We start from the raw sequence: 12,589 nt of genomic DNA on the forward strand, positions 1-12,589 counted from the left end.
AACGCGTCCATCCAAATAAGGGGGGGGGCACCAAGACCAGAGTAGTTACGCTTGCGTCAATGAAATAAGCAGAAGGAAAACCAAACAGACGCGGACCCCCCCCCCCCCCCCCCCCGGACGAACGCGTCGTCCGACACCAAAAAGCCAATTTACGCTGGAAATAAAGAGTCGCTCGAGCCGCTCACGGGTTCGAACGCAAACACAAAGTTACTCTGACGCGACGGATCCCGGCGCGCACGAAGGGAGGAAACTTACCCGAACTATTTGGCTCAGACTCTGCGCGTCACCGGATCCTGTCTTCTGCGTCTGTTTTAAGTTTAGTCCCCAGAAACGGACAGAAACGGAGCGTTCTGCTTCTCCTTCCCTCCGAGGCGCCGCCGCTTCAGTAATTCACCGACATTTTCTTCGGCTCCCTCCGTCCTCGCACTGAAAGGCCGTTTTTGGATGACTGCGCTCCCAAACAATTCTCCCTTTTGGGACGCCTTTCGGGCCCTCCCACTTCCCGAGCAGGAGGAGGGATCTGAACAATGGTTGGGCCCCCGGCTCCCAAAATCCCAGCGCAGGATCCGCGCTGCTTCTCTCCGGACTGGAGATTACGCGCAACTTTAAGAGGACGCAGAGCCCTCGCTCTCTATTAATGGAGCGTGGAAATGCTCGTGGAATCATATTTAATCAAGAACCAAAGCGTCCCATTGGAGAAAGGTGCCCCCCCCCCCCCCCTCATCATGCTCAGGGTCAATTCAAACCCTGTGAGGACAAACTCCCCCGAGTTTGTCCTCACAGGGTTTGAATTGACCCTCCAGTGCAGCTGTGCGGTGGGTGCTGTGTTTGGAACTGGACGGGTCCAGTCAGGATGGTGCAACACACACACACTCATGTACCACAGTGATCACAGCCCCCCTGGAAGGCTCTCCACTTCAATCAGCACGCTTTGAAACCAGCCATTCCTGTTCAGTTCATTAATATCGGACTATTCCCAGATCACCGGGGCTGATAGTTTGTTCTGTCGGTGGGAAGAATGCAGGAACTCCCACCACGATGCACCTGAGGGGAGGGGGGGGGCAACCCAGCAGGGGTCCGTTCACGGGCAAGCTGTCGCGTTTTATGGCACCTGTTGTGAGAACGGAGACCTGGCTGGATGGTCGAGAACCAATCCGCCTCCCGGACCTTTCGCCAGCGGGTTAGTTCAGCTTCAAGATGTTTTCCAGATTGCAGATTTGCCAGCATGTTGTGAACTTTACCAAATGTTGTCGCTACCGACCACGGCTCTGTGTGTTTGTGGCGTCCCCACACTCACCCCCACCCTGCAAGACCTGAGACAGGGCATGGAAAAAAATGGGGGACTCCCAACCCCGAAAAAAAGCCCTCCATGGTGCCCCCCCCCCCTCTCACCCTCCTCTCCATTTCACCGTGCAGGACTGGATGAATTAGGCCCGGGGACAAAAGATTTTGTGGGCCGGCCATGAAAGGCCTATTAACCACACCGCATCCCCCTGAAGCCCTGCCTTGCAGGACACCGCCTCCCAGAATGCCACTCTCTCAGCAGGCCACAATCCCAGCATGCACCGCTTCCCTTCAGCACTAACCTTTGTGTCGTCGTCCCCCCCCTATAGAGTCCCACACGGATTGTCATGTAGATGATTATAAATGTTGTTATGAATGTAACGCAGAGGGAGAAGGAGAGGCGGCTGTTTGGATGCGCCGTGATTTGTGCGCATCAACAACAAAGACGACTCAGTTCAGACGGAGTGAGATCGATCGGGCGGGGCGGTTTGGGGCCGCCGGCTGTCAGGTGTGAAAGTCTTCCAGTGTGTGTGTATTGTTTGTCGGTTTGCGTGCGGCTTATGAGGTGATCTTTTTTTTTCTTCTTTTTCCCCCCTCCTGGGTCTCAACCGTGCGATGCTGCCTCCTCGCCGACCTCCTCTCTCTCTCTCTCTCGCCATTGTTTCACCGGACACCATGGCAACGACCTGCTCTCTCCTTCCTGCCGACCTTAGCAGCTGTGTCACTTCCTCACTGTGATAAAACCCAGATTGGCACTTGGTACTTTGTGGTCCGTGTATAGGCGCACTTAGGGCAGCGCACGCTAATGCCCGTGTTCATGAAGCCAACGACAGGGCAGGGAATCTGGCACTGGGTCGCTCTGTTCTGCATGCGTGCCAGTTTAGTTAAGGACCAGCTTGAAAGTTATGGCACACAAAGAAATCTGAGCAGTGGAGGAGCATCAAGTAAGATATTAAATTAGCCAATCAAATATCTGGAACCGCTATGAAGCAAACAGAGGATGATGAGTTAAATCTTCAAACTCACGCGTGTGTAATTCAAACTGGACTTAATTCATGCTGCATCGGATTCAACAACCCTGTTCTAATGCCCCCCCCCCCCCCCCAGCAGGAGGGGAATAGTGACTTATTTTGTAGCAGAATTCCCTTTTGGCATTAGAGTTCCTCCTCTCCTATCGTGAGTATCTCAGATTAAGCTGTTCCAGACAGCCACACTAAAAGGTGCAATGAAAAGCCATTATTGGACGCAACAATGGTTGAAACATGGGGATAATAATAATGCACACATTGGACAAGCTATCCAAGGAGTCGGAGGAAAAGTGAGACGTGTGAGAGAGGAGGTCAAATCCTTCCTGCAGACTCGACTCGGCACAGGTGGTTAATCGCTGCGTGCAGCGGCGGCGCTGGGAGGACAACCGACCGGGATATACCGTCACATGACGCTCAACACAACTGCAGACACGCTGTTGTTAAAAAAAAAAAAAGCTTTTATTTGTCTTCCCACCATCGTCCTTCCTCAAAAAATGACATCATAACCTGACACAGATTGCAACTGAGATTTTCTTTTCATTATTGAATTGGGGCCTTTAAAATGAAGTGTTGCTTGAATTTCTGTATTTCACAGGCTATAAACTCATCACTCCATAACGAGAACAATAAGAGCCAGCAATTACTTTTTCAAGGAAGACATGAATTCAACAGAACCATAAAGATGCAAAGCTCTTATTGATTTTTTGTTTTGTTTTTTTTACCAGCGCCAAGGAGGTTCTCTTTTTTTGCTGGCCTTTACCAAGACACTGTGGAATTAGAAGTGGACAAATGGATTTGTTTGAATCTAAAAATATCGATAAAATAAATCATAATATAGGGGCACTGAGGTGCTTGGCGGAGGTCTGTGCTCTCCTTCTTTTTATGAAACTGAAAAGTCCTAAAGCTCTGTGGGAGATTCAGGGTTCATCTGCACTGACAGGAGCGCAGATCTCCTGGTCGCTGCATAAACACCCTCAGTCATGGCTGAACTCATTACAATAACCCAGACAGGTGCTCCTATCCCAGACCCAGGCACATAATTATACTGGAGTATCTGCATTAAAGGAACAAATGAAGCCGGAAGGGAGGAAGAGTCAAGAGGGGTTCTACTTCCTGATATTTCCTTAGAGCATAAATCTAAAAATAAAAATCCATGCAAGCTGGAAAACTGCAGAACACATGTTAGAACCGTCCGATGAGGCGTTCAAAGCACGGACTGGAGTCATCTTGGGTTTTTTTTTCCACAGCTTCTTCCTCTTCTTCTAAATTTCTTTCATGTGTTCCTAAAATAAAAAAATAAAAAAAACCCTCACAGAAGGAACACATGGGAAAATGTATTCTTAGTGAGCTGATGGATGGTGTTTTATGACCTCTGAACTGCAGCTTGATGCGTGTGATTTACAGTGGAGGAGAGCGTTCACACACCCTTTATAAAAGTAAGAGCAACGGCGTCACTTCTGCTCTCCAAATGCTGATTCTCTGGTTAAAAAAAAAGAAGAAGATTCCCTCAATGATCTTATTGAGAAATAAAAAAGCGGAATGTTGCAGAATATCTTTAGCATCCATGGTGGCATTGAAGACAGCTCAAGACCAGAAAAAAAACAAGAATTTCCATTGTTTTCTGTGAATATTAGTGACATTTGTCCAAGATATTGTTTCTCTTTAAATACATGAATTACACAGTTTCAAACCTGTTGGCAAAATATATCATTTCTAGACATTAAAATAGTTTTGCTACAGTTAGCAGAGCTTTGTCAACCAAATGCTCTTGTGTCAACCGTATTTTGTGCACCCTTCAACAATAATGCAGCACCACACTGCTAAGATGCTAATTAATCACTCATCGCTTCAGAGAAGTAAAGCATGCGGTGTCCCGTCTAAGTTACATAAAGCAGAGACGGTAAAACTCACAAAAGATCGTAAAAAAAACTCTAATATCACATCGCGTTTTAAGACTAAGTTTGAATAATAGACTTACTGGCACAATGTCATAAAGTACAATGAATATAATTTAAGTAATTATACACAACTGGAGAAGCATTCTTTCCTTTTGCTTGAGCAGAGTTTTATAGCAACGTGATACGATGCGTGCCTTGGGCCTCGGCTGCTGACACACAATCAAATTCTCAGCGCAACTCAGGGAGAAGAGATTTATGGCATCTTTTTTTTTTGCATTTGCCCTTTGAATTGCACAAACATCCACTCTCACACACACACACACACACACACACACACTTGCAAAAAAGAAAAAGAAAAAGAGAGAACATCTTGTACTTAAACTTAGCATTACCGCCTCGGGAGCTTTTCATATCCGGAGATTTCAACGTTCTTTTTCATTCTTACTGATGTAAAGCATGCTTTCCCAGTGCGTGTGTGTGTGTGTGTGTGTGTGTGTTGGAGGGTTATGGAGGGCAGCACTCTGCTATTGGCTCTCATTCCAGGGTGATTGTGCTGTTGAGACATGGATCCAGGCTCAGGTGGGGTCAGACCTCAGGCTGAGTTGTGTGTCATGATGTGGAATGTTCTGCAGTGAGGTTCCTCATCTCTCCCCAGACACTCCTGCTTTTATGGCGCAGACGTTCTCGTGCCGAGGCAGTAGCCGTAGCCGTTTGAGATGCGTCTGTTTTATTTGTGCTGTTTACTTGTTTTTTCTCCAGTTGGATGTCTCGTGTTATGGCTTTAATTTATTTGATCGTTTCTTGTATCCCTCCAAAAAAAAAAAGATTTTGTTCATCACGTTTTCTGTAATTCTGCTAGTAGGCAGTAACAAACAAACAAATACAAAACACATACATATGCTTATAATCTTTTCCAGGCTTTAAGTAGATGTGGCAAAAGTGTAGAAGTACAGTTACTTGAGTAAAAAAGTACTTAATACTCGCCTCTCCTGTCGTTCGCGGCGCTGATGGAAACACAAAAGGATCATCTTTTGTGTTGCTGAAATCAGTCTGAAAAATGGAAATGCATTAGCGCTGAGAAAGTAAAGATATTTGTGCTAAAATAATGTCTGCAGAAGTTTAAATAAAAACACAGATACGTTTACTGCATCAGTTCTCAGACCTCTGGCTGTAACTCGCTGCTTCATATTTAACATGCAGGCATCAAAGGGGTGTCGATCTCCTCTAACTGCTCATAGGAAAGCAAATCACCTCATCTGCTTTGAGAGAATTTATGTTTCCTTTTAAACATCGTATCTCAAATCTGAGCTTATCTTGGCAGTTTTTGCCCGCATTTGCAAGATAAAGAGGAAACTGGAGAACGCAGCTGCTTGAACGGGACCCTGCGTGATCAATGATTGTGTATTCCGTCAGACATGAGTGTATTTATTGGCCTGATTTGTGAACACTTAGACTCTTGAAGCTGAAAGTCTGGAGTTTCTTCCAGCTTGCCTTCGCAGCAAAGCCCTCAAACATAACTAGAACGTTGCGACATGGAAATGATCTTGTTATTGACCCAATCCGGCTGCAGCGGCGGCGGTCCGGCCTTCCTCCACCTCACGCCGCCAGCTCCTCACTATGGGTTAATCAGCCATGTGCAGCCATCTTCACACGGGCACATAACAGCAAATGCTCGCCGCTTTGTAGTCTGAAAGATTTTATATCCCTATTCAAGCGTAGAGCGAGTTCTGACTGTAACCGTGTCCAGATGCAGCAGACAGTCGTAATTGGACCTGGAGCCAGCTGAATCCCAAACCCGCTCCGCTCGGATCGGCTCATGTAACGTCTTGGCTCAGAGCGCTCCCAAACTGTCCTCGCAATACTTGAGTTTTTAAACAACAAACATTTATTTCAGAGAATACTTTTCTGCTGGGTCGGACCTCCTCTAGGGTTTTTTTTTTTTTTTTTTTTGTGGGAGTCAAAAAGGAGAACGGCCCATCCGAGGATCGGAGGACTATAGGATGGTTCAAACGAGGAAGGTTGAGCCACGGGAACAATCTGGTGGTGCTCAAACGGTCAAAGGGCTGAACGAGTGTAAGCTAGTCCTTCAGAAATGAGGGAGTGGACGCCCTCGGGGCAGAGCAGGAGACAGAACGGCGCTGGGAAGAGAAAGCATCCAAAAAGCTGACACGAGTGGAAGAGAAACGTGACGCTCCACCTTCTATCAGGCACCTGGTTTCATCATCCAAACCCTCCCTGCATATGGTTTCATTTGGGTCCGTCTCTGCACCCCCCCCCCCCCCCATCATTTCCCTTTTTCCTCCCATTATCCATCTTGGCTTTCGCTTTTCTTCCCTTATTTTGCCCCGCTTGCTCGCCCCCCTCCTCCCCCCTCCCTCCCGACCTTCTTGCTCCTATCATCTATCTACCATCCCTCCCTCTTTCCATCTCTCCCTCTCTGACTTCCTGCTTTCTAGTCTGCCAGACGGTCATAATTAACGGGGAAAACGATAGTCCCCCCCCCCCCCCCCCGGCCCTCGGGAGCCCTCTACACTCGCTGCCCTTAGAGAGAGCGAGTGTGTGTGCATACACAGATCTCTGCCCCCCCCCCCCTTACTTCCAGACTTGGCCTATGGTCCACACTCCACTCAATGCGTCTTTATGTTCAGTGTCAGCAAAGAAGCATGATCTCACCCCCCTCCAAAAAAACACACCAAATGACTTACAGAGACTCCCAAACACGGGCCGCAAGCACAGCGCAGCCCGCCGTCCAAGAGCAATAATGAAGTTGGAGCAAGCGAAGAACGTGAGGGAGACAGAATCCATGTTGTTGGAATGGAGTCGTCCGTTTCTGTGGTTAAACAAGGAATGTATTGTGTTTCCATCCCTGCAGTTATGAATCCATTATCTGGGACGCAAATATAAAATCACAAATCAATACGTCAAAATGCAACAGTGTTCTTGAAGGCAACACGACCTGTCCACGTATGTGCATGTCTGTGTGTGTATGTTTACCCTCTTGCCTTGGCATGTCCCACCTCCTCCTCCTCCTCCTCCTCCTCCTCGCTGCAGTGCTGGGAGGCAGATCCGAGTTCAGAGGGCAGGGAGCGGAGGGCTGATAAGGAGTCGAGCTGATGCTATCTGTCAGTCACGGCCGGAGGGCGGGGCCCAGAGCCGGGAGGTCAAGGCTCTGACGGGTCCCTCGGCTCTCCCCTTCTTCCTTCTCCAAACAAACAAATTGCAAAATAAAGTGCTCCTCAAGATGCTCACACACGTGTCCATGACGTCCACACAACGGCGTCCACACAATAACACCAACGCCTCTAAATAAAGCACAGCCATGCATCCAGCAAGGGCCTCAATAGGCCTGAATCAGCACTCGTCACATGTCAACCCAAGATTATTAATCCTGCCTTTGGATTAACTATCGTTGATTTTAGTCCACAACATGGAGGAAAATACATTTTCTGACGATGGATTTTATTCTTTTCTATTGCAGAAAGGTAATAAGCACACGTTGTGTCTCAATTCTGGTCTGATCAATAGTCTAAAGCCTCTGAATGTTATGTTGTATTGATTTTCACATTTCAGATGCAAGAAAAGCATATATTTCAGTAAAATTAAAATAATGAATAAACCCGACGAGTGGCTGCATCTTAACTATAATATATAAGCTTAACACCAGTGACACCGAATCAAGTGGGGAAAGTAAAGCACATTCATTATTTGCTGTTCCGATTCAATGGATTTTATCTTTAGAACCTTTTTATTATCAGTCCTTAAATAGAAGTCATCGCACTTGAACGGGACACTGTTCTACGCTTTCCTATAATAAACGCATCCTCAGCAACACACACGCACAAACGAGCAGGAAAAACGGTTTGTCCGTTTCCACCCTCACACCTGTTTCCCCCGCTGTGTGACACCCAGACGTGGGCAGGTGTGTGCGCTGAGTGTGTCGGCGTGGATGTGTGTGGGTCCGGCAGTGTAAATATTGTGTTGCGCTCCAGTAGCAGCTCTTCCCTCTGGCTCCGCAGTAGCAGCTCACCAGACTGTTTATTTTGCTTCCTAACGGACGACTTCTTATCAAATAAGCAGACACTGCCTTCTCAGCCCGCTGCCCAACCAAGCGCTCCCAGATGGAGTCCCGCCCACTCTCCTCCTGGTTGCTGCGGTGACCGACCGATAAATGAACCAATCGCAGCGCTGCCAGCGTCGTCATCAGAATCGCTGCAATAGCCTCCTTTGATGTGTGAGGAGGATGAGCGTCATTCACACACAGAGCAGATGTGACACATGTGTCCCCATCGCCACGGCAACCCCCTCAGATAAGGGTCGGGGGTGGCTCCTATACAATGGAGGCTATTATGAGTCAAAATGGGTCTGGATAGTCACTGCAGATGCTCGATTGAAAGCTTCAGTGACTGAATTCAATTAGAACCTACTTCAGTCTTAAACACACACAATGATCCAATTCACTAAAAGTGCACGTGACTTTTCTAAATGTTCACTGGTTTAAAATGAATGAATCTTATTTAGAATGAAATGAATCCACCCACCCACAGGAAACGGTTTCTCTGTGACGTTCAGGGTTCGTTCTTCACAGAAACAGCAACAAAAACATCTGCTTGAAATTCTCGTTTCATTTGGTGCATTTTGAAAATTTGTAATCTTGACTTGATGTTAAATTTAAGTGTTTTATATATATATAATTTATACCTTTAAGTTAAACGCCTTTAAAAAGCACAGAATTGCAGGCAGTTCAGTCACGACAAAAGTAATATTTGCTGCATAATAACGTTTAAAACTAGATTTTTTTTAAATACATGCAAGTGAGCTTAAATAATAATAAAAAAAAAACAAGACCAATAAAGCACTTTCTTTAGATAGAGTCTATAAAAATATTCAAATACACACAAACACAGATTTTCTCAACAGGAAATATACATTTTAAACAGCTGCTGTAAGTTTTCAAAGATGCTACTTTTACCAGACACGGGGAGTTTTATAAAAGATGCCCCCCCATTAGTGTATAATCCTGTGTTTTTAGAGGTTGACCCACACAAGGGAATAAAAGTCACGATATTTTGGCCTCCGCCCCTTCGAGTTTGACCTTTCCTTTTTTTAAGCGCTCAGTTGAAACATGATTTATTTATTTTGGGAAGTACAATAATAAATTAGCCGACTCACCCTTTAAGGGTTTAACACATCCTAAAAGCACTTCAGCATCATAAGAAGGCACTTTTTGTTTGTACTTTCGTTAACTCCAAACTACGGAGGCTATGATTTGGGTTTATATCACTTTACTGTCAAATCTAAGAAACAGCCACGTTGAATGTCTTTAAAAGGTACGTCACTTAAAACCTGAATCATTCTATTATTTGTTTTTCTGTCAAAAGCATCTAACTAAAACCACCTGGCCATTACAGAGACCCCCCCCCCCACACACACACACACCCCACCACCATCTGCATGTGTGTCAGAGTGAGAAACTGGACCAGGCACGGGTTTGATTAAATGCTGATGTCCATATTTATAAGTCTGCTTTTAAATGTGTGTGTGTTTGTGTGCTGCTCTGACGCAAGAGTGTGTGTGTGTGTGTGTGTAATAGTGAAAGTGTGTACACTGTGAGTTGTGAGAGTAAATAAACGCTGTGCAGCGGGGACTCACGTCACGTGGCGTTGTTATCAGAGCTCAGAGAAAAGACAAACTGTTTTTTCACTTTGGGTTGATTCAGCCTCCAGCCTCGCAGGCCTCCACAGCGCACGCACGCACACGCACACACACACACACACACACACAAACCCCCACCGCCCCGAATCCAACACATGGCTCCAATCAGTGAATTATTTTTAGCACGTTGTGTTTTCGTGGAGGAATTCTAATCAGTTGCATTGTGATTGCTGCAGTTTTGCACACTGGAGGCCCGAGGCCCCCGTTTAATCCTTCAGTAAAAACAGAAACGTTTTCATGTGCATTTAAAAAAAAAAAATCTGCATTCGTGGGACAACATCGTGAAAAAACGCCTGCTGTCGTATGGATGCCAGGTCCGTCGATGGTGGTGTAAATGTCCTAAATTAACACCACGTGCCTGCGTACAGTCGCTTTCTTGTGCAGCATCTTGGTCTGGTTTTTATAGAGCGGGTTGAGTAAACAAAGAGATGATCTTGCTGCTCATGAACTCATGCAAAGTCTGCAGCACGAACAAAACTCCACCGTCCCGCCGTTAGTCGCGTTGTCATCTTGTCCCCACATGGCGATTCCATCGAAAACGTGGAGCCGCGTCGACTTGCATTTTGGGCCGTTGAGGCAGCGACAGGAAGGGTGGCGTTTGAGAAAGACTACAGTCTAGAGCCTGTTTGTGTTTGAAAAAAAAGGCCTAACCGCAACCAAAAGGGGGAAATTTCATACAAAAAAATATTGTTGTGTAAATGTCTCTTGAGTGTGTGAATGAAATCTCCAGGCCCCAGCTCCACATCCTTACCCCCCCCCCCGCCTCACGGTGTCACCGAGGCGGGTTTGGAAGCGCTCGGCTCATTTTGGCTTCTTTTGCAGACGCCTGCCGCTTGATTGCAATCGTATCCCGGCAGCCTCCTGATTGGGGAATTCTTTTCAAATGGCCCAGATGCAATGCGAAAGCCAACCCTCTGTGGAATCACTTACTTTGATGAACTCTAAAAAAAAATCCACAAAATAAAGTTTGGTTTGGAAACCACAGATCAAACACACACAAACGGACTTGTACTGTATGCAGACTCACACACTCACAATTTGCGGTACACTGAGGCATTCTTTCTCCCTCTCTCTCTCTCTCTCTCTCTCTCACACACACACACACACACCAACTTCCACTCATTAATCTGGGCAGACTCAGGAAACCGCTCCAGCGAGCTGGCTGGAGGCCCTGGGAGGAGTGGAGGGGTGGAGGGGTGGAGAGGGACGAGAGGGGCGATCAAAGCGAGGACGAGAGCTGCAGACTCGCTGAAAAGAAGCAGCAAGAAAGAGAAAAGAACGTTTAGAGAGGGAAGAAAGGAGAAAGGAAAATTTCCTTTGCTCTTGAGCTCCGAAAGTACAGGATGGAAAGGAAAGGAGAGCTGAAACCCCTCGATTTAATGACCTGGGGGTGTGGGGGCGCGCGGGGGGGGGGGGGTGTCCATACCTTCAGGATGCAGCAGGGGTGAGGTGAATGGCTGGAAGTCACAACTAAGGGGAGATGAGGGCAGAAAAATAGTACATTTCAAATACATTACACACACGCACACACACACACTCTGCACAGACAGACACACACATACGTGCACGCTGTCGTGCACATTCCATCCCACAAAGAGCTCTGCAGGGAGGAACGACAGCACTAAAGAAAATATTCCCTAAAGCACTAATTACAAAAACGATAGTGCTCTTAATAGCCGTCCCCCCCCCCACCTCCATCATGCACGTGTGTATACACACACACACACCCCCCCCCCCCCCCCCCCCAAGTCTTGCTGATGAAGAAAAAAAAACACAAAACCAAAACAGAAAAGATTCTGGCAGAGAGAGGAGAGAGAGTTCTCCTGGCAGGCCCGGGTCAGGGCCCTGTTTACCTACCGCACTGCTCCCTCTCTCCTCACAGCACCTCCCCTCGAAACCCGACCCTCCGTCGCCCTCGGAAACACACACCATCGTACATACATCCACGCAACACCATCCAAGAAGTGGCACATGTTCCTGGTTAAAAGGTTCTTGGCTCCGAATGAAACCCAATCTCGTGTCCATGTATCCCTCACATTTCTAAAACTTCATTTTGGAACATGCAAGAGAGGTGGAGCCCCCCCCCCCCCCCCCCCACACACACACACACACACACACCACCACCACCTCCCTCTCCCATGATGCCCCCCTTTTCTCCGACTCCTCTCCTCATTTCTCTCATCCTGATTAAGCTGCACAGTGAAAAATGACGGATTGTAAAACAGCCGGAGGATTTCTCGGGCCGTTGTTCATCCGTCACTGGATGGAACCGGTTCGGGACGTTCTCGCACCCGCAGCGAAGCGGCTCCGGAGCCAGGAAGAACCAGCAAAAGTTTCTTCACACAAGTTTCAATCAGAGACGGATGAAGTGGCAATTTAAGGGAATCAATTTGTTTTCTGTCCGCTCTCTTAGCTCCCTATCTGCTGCTGACATTTCCTCCCCGCACCGTGGCCGAGCCCAACCGCCCATTACCGCACCGCACAGGCCCTAATTAAATGTATATATAGTCACGCTTCAGGCCGGGAGATACTTTCTCACACAAACGCAGAGAGGAGCGAACACGGGGTCGCACAATAAACCGCGGCCATGAAAGACTGACGGCGCGGGGAGGGACGCCGAAATGCCACCAAGATCCAATATGGCCTCCGGCCGTGTGGGCGGATGAA

The sequence above is a fragment of the Brachionichthys hirsutus genome, chromosome 14 (genome assembly GCF_040956055.1).
Source record: "Brachionichthys hirsutus isolate HB-005 chromosome 14, CSIRO-AGI_Bhir_v1, whole genome shotgun sequence".
Lineage (NCBI taxonomy): Eukaryota > Metazoa > Chordata > Actinopteri > Lophiiformes > Brachionichthyidae > Brachionichthys > Brachionichthys hirsutus.